This window comes from Polypterus senegalus, chromosome 3 (genome assembly GCF_016835505.1).
Source record: "Polypterus senegalus isolate Bchr_013 chromosome 3, ASM1683550v1, whole genome shotgun sequence".
In the NCBI taxonomy this organism is placed as follows: Eukaryota; Metazoa; Chordata; class Cladistia; order Polypteriformes; family Polypteridae; genus Polypterus; species Polypterus senegalus.
This window is the reverse complement of record NC_053156.1, coordinates 144,932,352-144,947,964: the sequence shown is the minus strand read 5'-3', so window position 1 is coordinate 144,947,964 and position 15,613 is coordinate 144,932,352. Positions and strand designations below refer to the sequence as shown.

The 15,613-nt window shown below is 38.3% G+C and overlaps 1 long non-coding RNA gene across 2 annotated transcripts in view; it reads right to left on the bottom strand.

Annotated features, from left to right (window-relative positions):
- LOC120525601 overlaps positions 1 to 15,613 on the bottom strand; it is a 106,858-nt gene that overhangs the window by 79,087 nt on the left and 12,158 nt on the right. Inside the window, exons 2-4 of one of the 2 annotated variants that reach the window (XR_005632980.1) lie at positions 12,724 to 12,904; positions 9,325 to 9,411; positions 5,577 to 5,703 (exon numbers count right to left, since the gene is read on the bottom strand). This is a non-coding gene — a long non-coding RNA (uncharacterized LOC120525601). Of the gene's footprint in view, positions 1 to 5,576; positions 5,704 to 9,324; positions 9,412 to 12,723; positions 12,905 to 15,613 lie in introns of those variants that run through there. The other variant, XR_005632981.1, reaches the window with a different exon arrangement.

Below are 15,613 nucleotides of genomic sequence, written 5' to 3'. Positions count from 1 at the left end.
GGTGTGGCTATAAACGAATGCCGGGAAGCAGCTGGAGCCCATCTGGGTGCCTATTTAAGGGGCCGCCTCCCTCCAGTCATTGGCGGATGTCGGGTGGAAGCGGACAGAGCTGGAGAGAGGACTGGAGGCGGGCAGGAGAAAGGCATTGGACTTGTGTGGCCTGGACAGTTGGGGGAACGGTGCAAGAGGCACTGGGACGTGCACTGAGTTGTAAATATAAACTCTGTAAATAAACGTGTGTTGGGTGAGAATTACGATGTCCGTCTGTCTGTGTCCGAGTTCAAGTTCACACCGTTTTTGCCTTAACGAAGGAAACACTTTCTCAATCCTCCTAGCAAGAACTTTGGAGAGTATCTTAACATCATTATTCAGAAGTGAGACTGGTCTGTATGATGCACATTGTAGTAAGTCCTTATTTTTCTTAGGAAAATTGTTAATGTTTTGCAAAACGTTTGAGGTAGAATTTTATTATCTCTGGCTTCTATCAATGTTGCTGATTAAAATGGAGCTAACTTACTGAGAGTATCTAGCTGTGGTTTCTATAATGCATCGAAAAACACAATAAATTGTGTCTTGTCTTCTTTAAACTGAGTACAATATAAGGACTTATAGTAGTGTCTAAATGTGTGCATTATATTTTTATGGTTAATGATTTTGTCTCCATCTGTGTTGGTAATTGCTGGGATTGCATTGTAAACTTCCTGCTTGTGGATTTGTTGAGCTAAAATCTTATTAGCCTTCTCTCCGTGTTCATAGTAATGATGTCGCGACTTAAAAATAAGTTGTTCCATTTCTTTTGTTGTCAAGAGGATGAGTTCTGATTGCACAGCCTGTCTTTTCCTTTAAAGTGCCTCATTTGGAAACCATGTGTTTTCTTGATCTATTCTGGTAATTTCTCTGATTATCTCGGATGCCTTCTTGGTTTCAAATTTATTTTGATGGTAGAAATATCCTCTTAAAAATGCCTTCAGAGTTTCCTAGAGTGTTTTTGCAGACACCACTGAGGATGTATTTGTCTCTAAAAAAATGTCACATCTCACATCTGACCTTAAGATGCGCTCCCTGCAGGGCTTTGCAATCTTGGACTGAACAATTCCTAAACCATGTGACGCAGGTATAAAAAGTAAACAGTGGATTACAGAGCTGCATTTCCAGAGCAGATCCCCAGTGACTAAAATGGCTGTCCTCGAAAGTGAATGGGCTAAAGGAGTAGAGCTGAGAGGAAAGCACTGTAAAAAAACTGCTCATACACTTTTTAAAATATATTTTTCTCAGTTTGAATCAACTGTTTTCAACTTTGCATGTAATGCACTGTCCAGCTGTGAATGAGTGGATGAGTAGTTTTGTTTTGATGTTTTTTCTGTCTGAGTTCACAGGTGTCAAGAGGTGAACTATTGTTATGAGTAGAATGCACATACATAGTATTCTATTCAAGAGATCACATTAAAGAATTGAATAATTTTTAATGCAGTCTATTATGCATGTGCATCTGGTTGAAGATAAAACCAAACACTTTCTGAAAGTGGCATTCCACAACAGCCCTTTAACAAAGAAAGAAAAAAATAACATGCAATTCATTGGTGACCTCAGAATGCAAACTTCAGAGAAGACCCTCCTGTGGGACATGGGATTTGGGTGGGATCGTGTCTGTGTTGTTTAGCTCTGACCTGCCCACATCTAACCATGCAAATGAGAATAACATTACATGGGCGGGGTCAGATATTTGACCACACACATATCCATCCTGTCCCAACCCACTTCCCGCACTGGCGAACTTGATAAATTTCCACAGAAATCCAACATCTTAATAACACCCCTGACTGTACACTGCTCATGCACCATGCAGTTTTCAGATTTAATAGCCACAGTGACATGATGTTTGGGAAGTTTTAGGTTAGAATTTAGAATTTAAGGTTGCAACGTTAATGTGGTGTTTTGTCTTGGTAGAGTGATATATTACTCTACTTTTCCCTTTTGTATTATTAATGTGTAGCCTTTGTCAGAATGCCTCAAATCTCACTATAGACTTACCATTGTTTATAAGGTACTGCACCATATAACTTCTCCCCTCCTTCCCTTCTACATGTATAACCTCTGGCAATAAGGTGTAGTAAAAGACAAGCAGGAGTTAAGTTACAATTTGAACAATATATTATTGATAATATTCATAAATAATAACAATATTGAAAGTACATCTGAATATTGGCAACCATACAACCTGATAAATGGTGATGTGCAGTTTCAAGCAGCACACAGACTTGTTAGTTACTTAAAATGTCTCGTTAAGGCATCGTTTTGTGGCCAGCTTTCTTCAGAACAGGCTGCACGCCTGTCTCAATACGGCTGCCGAGCTTTCCCCTTCATTGTGTTGTGCTTTTCCGTTCATGGTGTGTGAGATGGTCTTTCATCAGTTTGGTAATATAATGTAACACTAATATTACATTGCTTTGTCTAAGTTACAAATAAAGACATACAAAATATTTATCAACTTGTATACAAAATTTCACATCACAACATGTGGTTATGGGTTTAGTGTGAATGGTATCCACATTCTCCATGGTGTTATACCTAATGTAAGACGTTCAGTTCAACACATTCCTAGCTAACAGTTTAAGTGTTGTATTTTGTTCTTCAAACCACATTCATAGCCTTCTGCAATTGTTGTTCGATGTTTGCGTTTCTATCCATGTGTATAAAGGTTCAGTCCTGAGTATACAGACTTACTGTACATCCTAGAACTGTTCTGACATCTAGGCGTGTGCTCTCTACAAACAGGTGCTTCTCATAAGATTTGCAGCACACTTTTCTCATTTCTCAAATCCATGGAGGATACAAAAGAAAAATATCTAATTTTAAGAAGCATATTCATTCACAGGTTAGCAAAATTTGAGGATTTCTGATAGGACAGTTTCATATATGGGAAAAAATATGTCCACCCATCTGTTCATCAAGTTATGGATGCAAAACATTTTGAAAATCACGCTAGAGAAAACACCACATCTGAGCAAGGTGATTATCCGGAATACTGGATAAAGGGGCATATTGTTGATCTCAAGCACACTTAATTTTGGCTACTAGTTTGTAACGAGAACATGGCAAGTGACCTGAGCATTCTTGGAATTTTCTTGGCCAATCTGTGAGTAAAGGACTTAAGCTGTAAAATGAATCATGTGATTGAATCATCTTCTGTAGTGGTGTAAACAGAGCATGTCAGCTAACTTTGTTAGGAAGAAGATAAATACTCACAAAAAATCAAAAGCACTGATAAAAGCTTTAGTAGTTTTCCATGAAAGAAAACATGCAAGACCATGGGCAAAGTTCTTTGGGTGGCCAATCGGGCCTAGTCTGCCCTAATAGCTACACTATTTTGCTAAAATAAGTTTCTTTAAAGTGTTTCTAATGCCACAGCTAAAGCAAATATATTAATAAACAACAAATGCAATAATTCAAAGCATCGCATCCAAAGCAAAATAAATTAGAAACAGTAAACTAACCCATAATTGAAGTCACACAGAATGTTTCTCTGTTTTATGGAGTCTTCTTGCATGTCACCTATCCTTAAAACAGAGAACCATTCTGTGTGACTTCAATTACGGATTTCATTTATTTTGAAAGAGGCTGGTATACTCTGTATACAGTTTTTTCTTCTTTTCTTCGTCTGACTGCCAATCCTGTTGGCAAAAAGATCTCAGTAGTCAGGACAAGATACTAACACAGCAGTAGAGTCACATGTGGCAGTCTAAGTAGACCATTATAACATGACATACACAACACTCCTGTTACAAAAATGTGACATCTGTATATTTGATGAAGTAAATAAAAATAAAATAATGCGCCAACATTCAAAACAGTTATCTCAATGCCCAAATACAAATGATTGTTACACATACATACATATACATATGTTTTCTAACTTATTTGAAAATCAAGAAAGTGATTATTTGGCACAATACAAACAAACTTAAAAAAGTGATTGTACTTGTGTAGTTTGTACCAATTTTGAAGTTTTAAATGTGTTAATGTAAGTGTGATTTCTTTCCCATAACCTATATGACTGGTTCTGTTTTTTTCTAGGGGTATAAGTCCTTGTGCACATAAACTGTAACCATCCATGACTTCTTTTGCACACTGTTTCTTGACAAACATCTGCTGAATAATTCTTTGGCTTAAAGTATTCAGTGTTAGTGTTTCAGAGCATTTTTCATAATGGCACACAGTTTTATTTTCATTCTCTCCATCACTATGACCTCCAGGGGATTCACAGTGTGTCCCATAACTGAGTTTACCCTTTTAATTGGCTTGTTGATTTGGTTTGCCTCTCTTGAAATGATGTTACCAGCCCAGCACACCCCAGCATAGAAAATCACCTGGCCATCACAGAGTTATAGAAGATGCAAAGGATGTCACTTTCCACATTAAAGGAACATAGACTTCTAAGGAAAAAGAGCCTGCTCTGTCATTTCTTACATAGTTCCTCTGTGTTCTGAGACCAGTCCAACCTGTCATTAATGTGGATTCCAAAGTACTTGTAGGAGTGGACCACCTCCTACATCCACGCCATGAATAGTGACAGGACATTGAGGCTTCTTGGTGCAGTGCAAGTCAATAGCCAGTTCCTTGGTTTTGCTGATGTTAAGTTATAGACTATTCATTCTGTACCAAGAAACAAAGTTCTCCACCTAACTCTTAAACTCTCTCTCATCCCCCTTATCAATACACCCCATAAGAGCAGAATCATCCGAGAATTTCTGCAACTGACATGACCTGATGTTATATATAAAGTCTGAGGTGTACAGACTGTTCCTTATGGTGCTCCAGTGTTACTGTCATCCAAATCAATGACACAGTCCTTTAGCCTCAGAAACTTCTACATATTACACTAGCATGACGGGAAACATGTACAGAGTGGGTATAGTTGGAGTCAAAGAGACATGGAGCTTGTCATAGAGAAAACAGTGTTATGGATTGATGCTCTTTTTCCTATTGGCTAACAATAGTTGATAATAGAAGGAGACATGGTTTAAATTCAATGGGCTCTTGTCTGTATGAGCTCTCCACTTTCTGCCTGTGTTTTTTCCAGATACTTTTGTCTTCCTTGCACATCGTGAAGACATATGCTTTGAATTAAATAGTGACTCTGAGATGGTATAACATGAATTGTTGCCCTCTGTGATCAACTTGCACCCACCCAGGATTGTTTCATTGCTTTAAACTCTGGCATCCTGTGGGGTTGAGATTGTTATTGATGAAAATTAATTTTATGTTATCCTATTTCTTCATGCAAACTAATTTGTAATACCATGTTTAAGATAGAAGCATTCGGTTGAATTCATGGAGTTAGGTAACTGCTTAAAGTTGGTGTATTTTTAACTTTTGTTTAATCATTTCATCAAGCAGTTGGTTGTTTCATTTTTGTTCAATTACTTTATATTAACAGTGAGTCATATTAAACAATACCGTGAGAACGGAATGTACAGAAATTATATACTGTATGTTGGTTAACTATACAAAATATATGTTTTTCAATATCATTTTACAATATCAGGTAATTAAAAATGGAGTCCACATAGGCTTGTGTGGAAGAAATTATTACCTGAAATATATATCTGTTAATAATCAACCAGAAGAACCAGGCAGGAGGAAGGTTGTCCATTTTGTCTTTAATTTCACTTCATGAAGAGGGAGATGCTTCCTGACAGCAGCCTGTGATACAATGGTCATGAAGTAAAGGCAGAGAGAGATATATTTATAAATAGCTGAATTTACATAACAGTACGGAATTAATGTTTACATATCCATCTGACATTTACTCTGATTGGTTCAATGTCTTGAATCTGAATATTTACTCTAATTGGTTAATAGATATTAAATGTTTTTAGCAGAGAGTATAACTAGCTTACATTCCCTAAAATAAAAGTCTCATTTCACTACTGTATATTCTTGATCCTTACGATACTTTTCAATACTTCTTGAGTACCTGTATGTGTGACATCTGTCAAGTCTTACTGAGTACATAATAGCCAATGTTTTGAACCATCAGCCAGGACCTTCTTGTTCTTTGTTGCTCATTTGACCTTTATCTGCTTTCCTGATATGCTCGAACAAGTTTCTGACTTTCATTAACCCTTTTCTACTATTTCTAAGATAGATGCTAGACTTTAATATGGAAAGCATACCAAAGCACTTTATGTGCAATAACCATATTACCACTAAAAGACTATTCCACACTTGGGGTGGCAGAAATAGCTTTCAAAGACAGCAGATTCTAATGGAAGTGATATTAAAATTGCATTGAATGATGTTCTGTTGTAAAGTTTTGGTTATACAATTAAACTAATTGTAGTTTATATTGCTTAAATATATTTTTTTTAACTAACTACCAGAAGTAGATTGAGTAGATGGAACATCTCTGTTGAAGACTTAAAAGTTAAATCGTAGGCCACAATGGCAGGTCATTTTGGCACTTTAATGCTCAAATATTGTATCAGAAAAATTCTGAATCAGAAGGTAAAGCACTGGTGAGGCCATGTAAATAATGAGTACAGATTTATTCACCTGTATATCAATGAGCCATGCTTATGAAGTTCATTTTCTCTTTTATTCATTTCTAGATAAGTTGCTTGCAGTTTTTACTTTGATTGCCACAAAGGTGAGAAAATTTATCTGGTACAATATAAAACAGCAAGAAAAGTGAATTCATATAGTAAGGTCTACAGAAACTGCTGCCATCCCTTGTACTGTACTGAGGATCTCTTTCATGGTGAACAGTAAACTAATCCGTAATGGAAATTGCATACAGTGTTTCTCTGTTTTAAGATAAATGAGCCTGAAAATTTACTAGTGTTTTTTAACAGAAGTTTTTGAAATGTCAAAAATGTGTAAAATGCACTCTGTTCAAGATACCTGAACAAACCAAATTATTTTGAAACATTTCCTTGCACAATAAGTGTCCATGAATTCGAGTTGTTTCATGTGGACAGAGAGACAGACAGATATGTTGACTGTAGGTACTTTTCATGTTATATGTGAATGCACCTAAAAATAATGAAATACTGCAATCTGACACTTGTATTTACATTTCTGGAAGGCACTTTAATAACTCTGAGAGTATAATAAGTGCAGCAATATCACCCATTCTTCGTTAGTACTGTCCTATAAAGGAGACTCTAGTGCTTAAGACATTGAAATAATAATCAAAGTTAAAACATGCTAAATACTGTCCTCAGCTAAATTCTCTCAAGTCTAATGACCCCAAAGTACATCCAAGTGAATGGGAGACTTTTTATAATAAAAGGAGTAGCTACACCACCAAGCAGCACACAACATCATAGTGACCAAAAGGACAATGGTGAGATATTATCACATACCAAAATTATAGGAAAATGAAAAAGAACAGAACTCTAACATTTAATTTTAATTCCTGTTAGTGTGTTCATATTCAGTCCACTTTGCGTTTGCATCATATTCTTGAAAGATTTGAACCCTTGGATTGACCAGGATTTACAGTCGGGATTTACTCAAGTGCCATGCTTGAAATAGTTATTTAATCTGCTTTTTAGATAATAGGTATGAAGTGTATAAGGCATGAAAGTAGAAATAAAAATTAAAAATCAGCAAATATATTATTTGTGCAATTTATTGCTAAGAAACTGTTAATATAAAAAGTATCATCCTAGAAAGGAAAGTCCAGGTAGGAACAGGAGTTAGGAAGATCTACACAACTTGGAGCAAATATTTTTTAATATAAGTAGAACGGAAATCTAAAAAGATTCATCTTGAGGATATAGAAGAAAGTCTGAAACTGTGATACTGTTACTGAATTAGTTGAATTTATTATTACTTATATTTTGTATTTAATCCTTTCTGTGTTTGAATAAAAAGCTACATTTTTTTCATATTTTATATACTAACAATCCAATTGTGCTTCACTCACTCAGAATATGGAACCAATGTAGGTAGTATTTTTAGATAGAGAAGCCTTTATCTATGGCACCTCTGCACAAGAATAACCTTTTTCCACCCTCTCAAACGTATGCAGTTTTTAATGTCTGGAAAACATTCCGGATTAAATCATTTAGAAATCTATACATAGAAAACATCTTTGCATCCTACAAACAATTACACTCCAAATTTAACTTTCCAGCAACACATTTCTTTCACTACCTCCAATTTGAAACTTTGTTAAACAGAACCTTCCCAATTTCTCTCACCTCCCACCTACCTCTATGCCAGAAAAAATAGTTTTAAGGACTCACATAGCATTTCTATAATGTATAAAAACTTTTTACAGTCCCTCCCTTTCAAAGTTCCCAGAGTACAGTGGGAAAAGGATTTCTCACTCAACATCTCAGAAAAGGAGTGTAAAGTAGCAATGCACAGAATTCACTCGAGGTCCATATGTGCAAAGCATACAATTATTCAACTTAAAATGATATATTGAGCGCATCTGTCTCATTTAAAATTGTTTAAAATGTTTCCAGGGCAAGATCCAACCTGAGAATGCTGCAATCGAGCTCAAGCCTCATTGGGCCATATGTTCTGGGCCTGCACCAAATTAACATCATTCTGGACCAAAGTCTTTAAATGCCTTTCAGACAGCCTTGGTGTAACAATCCCTCCTAACCCATTAACAGCTGTGTTTGGTGTTCTTCCAGATGGGCGTAAAGTGGAGAAGGACGAACAAATTGTAATTGCCTTTACTACACTATTCTCCCATCTGTCCGTTGGCTTCAAACGTGTGCCGGGCAATGTTCCAAGGCTTTATACTCTTTCTCCACGTGCAGGCCACCACTTATGTGAATAATACAATTCCAAACAAGGCAAAGAGAGGATACAATTTCATGCTGAGTTTGAAACACAGAAATTGTGCATGTTGCCCATTTCACAGTTGTCCTTAACTTGTCTTGTCTTAAAATGGTTTGCCTTGCACTTGTAAATGTTGGGCCCCTGTACTAAATCTGGCTCAGCTGTGCATGTGAGTGGAAGTAAAAGAAAAGCTGATTTAAAATATTTGCACGGAGCCCAGTGACATATTAAACTCATATTCTGGTTACACTCCCCTCTTTTTAGTTCTATTTATTTTATTAAATGATTAATTTATCAATTGATTTATTTTACCTACTATTAAAGTTTTACTCTGCTCGCCTAGCTCCTTTCTCATGGGTGGGGGTTGATTTGTTTCGAGCCTAGTTTTGTTAAACTTAACTTGCTTGTATGGAATGTTATTTGATTCAATCAATCAATCAAATCAATCAAATGCTAAAAAATAAATAAATAAATAAATAAGCTAAATTCTTTTAATATTATTTTGGTGTAGATTCTTACCTCTTTGGTGCAGGATCAACTTAGGGGTTTCATTGTGGAGCTAAGCAGGGTTGGTGATGTCAGATAACATGTCTGAGAGACAGTGGCCTGCAACAGTTAAACATACTTGTTTAAGTCTCAACGTCAGGTGCTAAGACCAGAGATCTGGATTTACAGGGTGAACTTTAAAGGCCCTGATGTCACCATTGCTTCCATATCTCTCACTCCTTAGCCAGGGAATGAGTGATGGCCAACCCGGGTATCCTTCCAGGCCCAGATCTAAACACCATTAAAAAAAAAATATATGTACACTCACCTAAAGGATTATTAGGAACACCATACTAATACGGTGTTTGACCCCCTTTCGTCTTCAGAACTGCCTTAATTCTACGTGGCATTGATTCAACAAGGTGCTGTAAGCATTCTTTAGAAATGTTGGCCCATATTGATAGGATAGCATCTTGCAGTTGATGGAGATTTGTGGGATGCACATCCAGGGCACGAAGCTCCCGTTCCACCACATCCCAAAGATGCTCTATTGGGTGGAGATCTGGTCACTGTGGGGGCCATTTTAGTACAGTGAACTCATTGTCATGTTCAAGAAACCAATTTGAAATGATTCGAGCTTTGTGACATGGTGCATTATCCTGCTGGAAGTAGCCATCAGAGGATGGGTACATGGTGGTCATGAAGGGATGGACATGGTCAGAAACAATGCTCAGGTAGCCCGTGGCATTTAAACGATGCCCAATTGGCACTAAGGGGCCTAAAGTGTGCCAAGAAAACATCCCCCACACCATTACACCACCACCACCAGCCTGCACAGTGGTAACAAGGCATGATGGATTCATGGTCTCATTCTGTTTACGCCAAATTCTGACTCTACCATTTGAATGTCTCAACAGAAATCGAGACTCATCAGACCAGGCAACATTTTTCCAGTCTTCAACTGTCCAATTTTGGTGAGCTCGTACAAATTGTAGCCTCTTTTTCCTATTTGTAGTGGAGATGAGTGGTACCCGGTGGGGTCTTCTGCTGTTGCAGCCCATCCGCCTCAAGGTTGTGCGTGTTGTGGCTTCACAAATGCTTTGCTGCATACCTCGGTTGTAACGAGTGCTTATTTCAGTCAAAGTTGCTCTTTATCAGCTTGAATCAGTCGACCCATTCTCCTCTGACCTCTAGCATCAACAAGGTATTTTCGCCCACAGGACTGCCGCATACTGGATGTTTTTCCCTTTTCACACCATTCTTTGTAAAGCCTAGAAATGGTTGTGCGTGAAAATCCCAGTAACTGAGCAGATTGTGAAATACTCAGACCGGCCCGTCTGGCACCAACAACCATGTCACGCTCAAAATTGCTTAAATCATCATTTCTTTCCCATTCTGACATTCAGTTTGGAGTTCAGGAGATTGTTTTGACGGGGACCACACCCCTAAATGCATTGAAGCAACTGCCATGTGATTGGTTGATTAGATAATTGCATTAATGAGAAATTGAACAGGTGTTCCTAATAATCCTTTAGGTGAGTGTATATATATATATATATATATATATATATATATATATATATATATATATATATATATATATAAAGGCAGTGCTGGAGAATGTTATTTATTTTCAGCATCATTAAAATTGTACCAAGTTTGAATACAAATGAAATTCCTTAACCTCTAAAACTCTTAAAACGAACTTGCAGTCATTTTTAGAGGCCATGGAGAAATTATAAAAAATCAAAACCAAGTCCTGATCATTTGTGCAGTTTTTTTTTTCCTCTATATTTCTCCAATTTTTCGGTTGACGTATAAGAGAGAGACTGTCCTTCATTGAGAGATTTGTATTGGTAATGGATGTGCATATCAAACATTCATTAAAGATTCAGAAATTTTACAGGGCTCAAGCTGGGCACCATCTCTGTTGTCTAACCTATTTCTGAGTAGTGCCATAGCGCTAGAACATTTACTATATGTCCCTGACCGCATAGTGCCAGATGTGATGTTGCAAGTTTAAAATGGACAACACAGTTCTGTTTTGCCTAGAACAGCAAAGTGTACAACTGTGCCTAATAAGAGGACTATGCCTTAAATATTCAGTAACAAACTAAATGAATTCAAGGTCAGAGTAAAAAGAGCTTATTCTAGCGGCAGGCAACAAAATGTTTAGGTGCCTAATGTCATAGAATTTGTCACAAAAGACAGAACATGAATTCTGACATTTGCTTTTACCTAGCCCAAAAATTAGCTTCTAGACAACTGAAGGTACCTGCACCTCAGCTGGATCAAATTTTTGCCCAGGTACTCTGTGGACCCTAGAATGGGGTCTACAGTTTACATTTACTCCACTGTGGCCTGCAGTCTTGTTTGCTTCTGTTATCTCTCAGCCAAATGTTTCCTCAGCTCTTAATCCTCTGTGCCCCTGGGGACTGTCACCACGGGATGTTTGGCGAGCACTAATGATTCGGCTAATTGGTCCAAATCTCTGTTCTTACTTGGATGCTTGTCTTACTTGTTTCCTGTGATGTGTCTATTACACAATAATAATAAAGTGATGCTCTTGATTTCTGAGCTGAATTTAGTGCAAAGCAGGAACCACTCTTTTTACGTGGCCTGCTCAGTGAGCATTCACACTCACTCTTATGGATCCAGATACAAGTGAAAAATCCATACAGACAAAGGAAGTAAGGTGGCGCCCAGACTGGGAATATTAAATGTTTCTTCCACCCTTCCCTTTTTAAATGAAAAAGTATTTGTTTCAAAAATTATGTGCCTATTTGTTAGTGCACCTTACCAACAAGCTAAACTGTTATTTCTGCATTTCCCCAGAGATACTCGTCAACAACAATAGTGTCACTCCAGTCACAGGACAGCACAAAAACCTGACAAAGACGACAACACCCTGCTGTAACTCCGTCCTGTCTAGATCTGTGCCACTGTGCCAAGTCGTAGTGCCAACTCACAACAGGGGGCCCAATCTTCCAGAAGTGAAGCCTATTGTCAGAGCTCTTCTTTGTAATTTAAAATTCTTAGCACAGACAAAGAAATGCTGACCTAGAATGGCTTCATTTAAATTTCAAATCAAAAGAACTCTTGCTTTGCACATTCAATGCATTAAAAGGCAGTCAGAGATAAGAAGAATGAATACTCGACAGAAAGGGCCCAGATCTCTTTATCTAACCAAAACAGTACACTTAAGAAATGAACTTTCATGACTGAATCATAGGGACAGGGCCAACTTGACTTGTTTCCAGTTTTATGCCACAGCTGCTTTTTGAGAACAAAAAAAAATGACTTAACTTTACAAGTTTTGAATTACCAAGCTAACTTGGAAGACAGTTAAAGAGTGAAAGCAAATACAAGTTTGGAGTCATTTGAATTATAAGGAATGCACCAAATTAAAAGAAACACGGTGAATAATCATACCTCAGAGTCTACAGTAGGGGTGGATGTCCTGAGGGTCTCCGGTATAATGGGTGTCATTTCGTCAGGCGAGTTAGTGGCGGCTAAACTGCTGCTATTCTGCAATCTCTGGCAGGTCAGCAGCCTCAAGGTGACCCTCTGCAGCTCCCCTCCGCTTCCCTTACTTCTTTCATACCATCAATTCCTTTTGGGGAAAAATGAAAGAAATAAGAAGTAACTGCAAATAACTTGCACCACAATTAAATAAACAAGTTGAAAATACATTTAAAAAGCCAGGCGGCACAACAGTTAGTGCTGCCGTTTCACTGCTCCAGGAGGCAGGGTACTTCCCAGTTACTGTCTCTGCCCGCTTGGCATACTCGTCCTGTTTCTGTGTGGCTTTTTCTCTGGTTTCTCGTATGTGTATTAAGTTACTTGGTGACTATACATTATGATTTAGTGTGTATGAATGAGGGGCTTAGGCTGGTGGCTGTCCCTGTGACCCCAAACAGGATTAAGAGGATTCAGTGGTAGATGAGAGTCTGGATGGATGGATGGAATACCATTAGCCTCTTCCTTTGCTTTAACCCCATTTTTGAATTACAGTGCTTTACATACGCCCAGTTTTTGTCTTTTGAAGTCTGCACCTTTTATTGCTGCAACTGTGAACATGTAGAAAGTCTTTTATTTGTAGGATGTCGGACTTGCACTCACACGGTCTCCTCATACATACAATAGATACACGATATACAGTAATCCACCATTACAGATGGCAGACAGAAAACACAAGGGGCCTTTGAGCCTCTAAAAAGTTTTTGTCGACACTATTGAAGGCATCTTTAACATAAGGAGCAAACAAAGTAACATGTTCCCATTGCTACTGAGTGACTGTCAAGACTGCATTGTCTTTATTGGTTCTTCTGATGCTTCCAAATGAGCCAAATACTGGGGAGAAAAACGTGTAACACAAGACACCTCCTGGTCAAAATGGATGGATCATTTTTCTTAAAAGGTGCTATTTATAATAATAATAATTATAAATTTCATTTATATAGCACCTTTCCGATGCTCAAGGCAGAAAGAAACAGCAGGTATATGTAACATTGGATGTAAAGGTTTCCTGAATAGAACACTAAAACAGATGGATATAGGATATGTAAAGGCATTAAATAGAATAAAATACAATAATCCAGAGTAAAATACTACATTTAATACTAAAAGAAAGCCTAGCAAATAACATCATTTGTGATATAATACACACACAATTTATCATGAGCATCCGGACAGAGAGCAAGACTGAAAGAGGAGACAGAATGCCAGATAAAGTTAAAAGCCTTCATGAACAGATGAGTTTTCAGGTTTTTTTTTTTAAAAAAAGAATGAAAGGAGTCAGGTGATCTAATTAATGTTAAGAGGTTATTTCAAAGTCTGGGTGCTATACAGCTGAAGTCCCTGTCTACCATAGAGTACAGGAAGGTGCGGGGCACAAGAAGATTGTCAGAATCAGAATCAGAGGACCTTAGTCCATAGTCCATAGTGATGGAGAAAGTCACTGAAGTTGTTCGGTGCAAGGCCATTTAAAGCTTTGTATGTTAATAATACAATCTTATATTAAATTATGTAAGACACAGGAAGCCAGTGGAGGCAAACTAGGATGGGTGTTATGTGCTCACTGTTGCTGGTTCTTGTTAGGACTCTTGCAGTAGAGTTCTGAATCAGCTGGAGCTGTGATATAAGATTAGAAGGAGGAAGTTACAATAATTGATGCAGAATATGATAAAAGCATGGACAAGTTCCTCAGCATTAGAAAAGGAGTGGTATAAGCAGACACAGGATATGTTATGGAGGTGAAAGTGAGAATGTTTCTTAATGCAATTTATGTGGGCGGAAAAAGAAAGAGAAGAATCAAAAACAACATCAAGATTCCTTGCATTAGAATAAGGTCTGATGAGATCTCTATCAAGAGTGACTGAAAAGGAGCTCTGTGGTGTTATGGGTCCACAGATCGCTTAGCAAAGGCCATTTTTTAAAATAAATGATCACCGCGCTCGTGGCTTAGTGAGGGGGCGTTGGGCCATAGCAAGCCACGGGGCAATCTGCTGTGTGGGCGTTTCTCACTGAGTGCACAGGTGAGGAACTGCCCACATCCGTGATTGTTCCAGTGGCTAATGTGCTGCAGCTGCTATGGCCCCTCGCAATATAAAAAGAAGCGCAAGTCGGTTGGGAGGAGATGAAAAAGAAAAAAGGACAGAGGTTACAGGGAGCGTGGAAGCAAGCCGGTGAGAGAGACAGAGACACGCGGAGCGTGTGGGCGAACGAGCGCTCGCGGGCAGCTGCGAGGAAGCCTGGGTGTTGGGACTACACCCAGGAATTAGAGTTGGAAGTTGCTCCCGCTGAACGAGCAGGTAGCGGGAGTGACCAGGGAAAGGCAACTGGCCGCAGAAGGCCGGAAAGGCAGCGGGAGTCGGGAGGCTTGGAGTTGAGGTCCTTGGTGTGAGTGTCCTGGAAACTAAGGAGTCCAAGTCTCAGGCCTGGGATGAGTGCTAGACCGAAGCCAGGATCCGGAGGTCTCCAGACCTGTGTGTGTGTGTGAGTTAAAGAGGGCAGCTGCAGAGAGCGTCTCGCCTGCTGCAAAGCCTAGTCGGGAGAACCAGGTGAGATGCTAGCACAGAAGAAGCACCGGGATTATTGTTGCTTTTAGAAGACTGCTTCCTGTAAGAAACGTTTTAACCTCTGGTTTTTAAAGAACTGTTTGTTTTTGTGTGTATTTTAACCTCCACGATTTCTTTAATGGATTATTTATTGAACTATTTATTTAATGAAGAATTTGAAGCACTGCACTTTATGAACACTTTGTTTTTGATGAACTGTTTTTAATAAAAGCACTATGCATTTTTTTTTTTAACCATTCCCT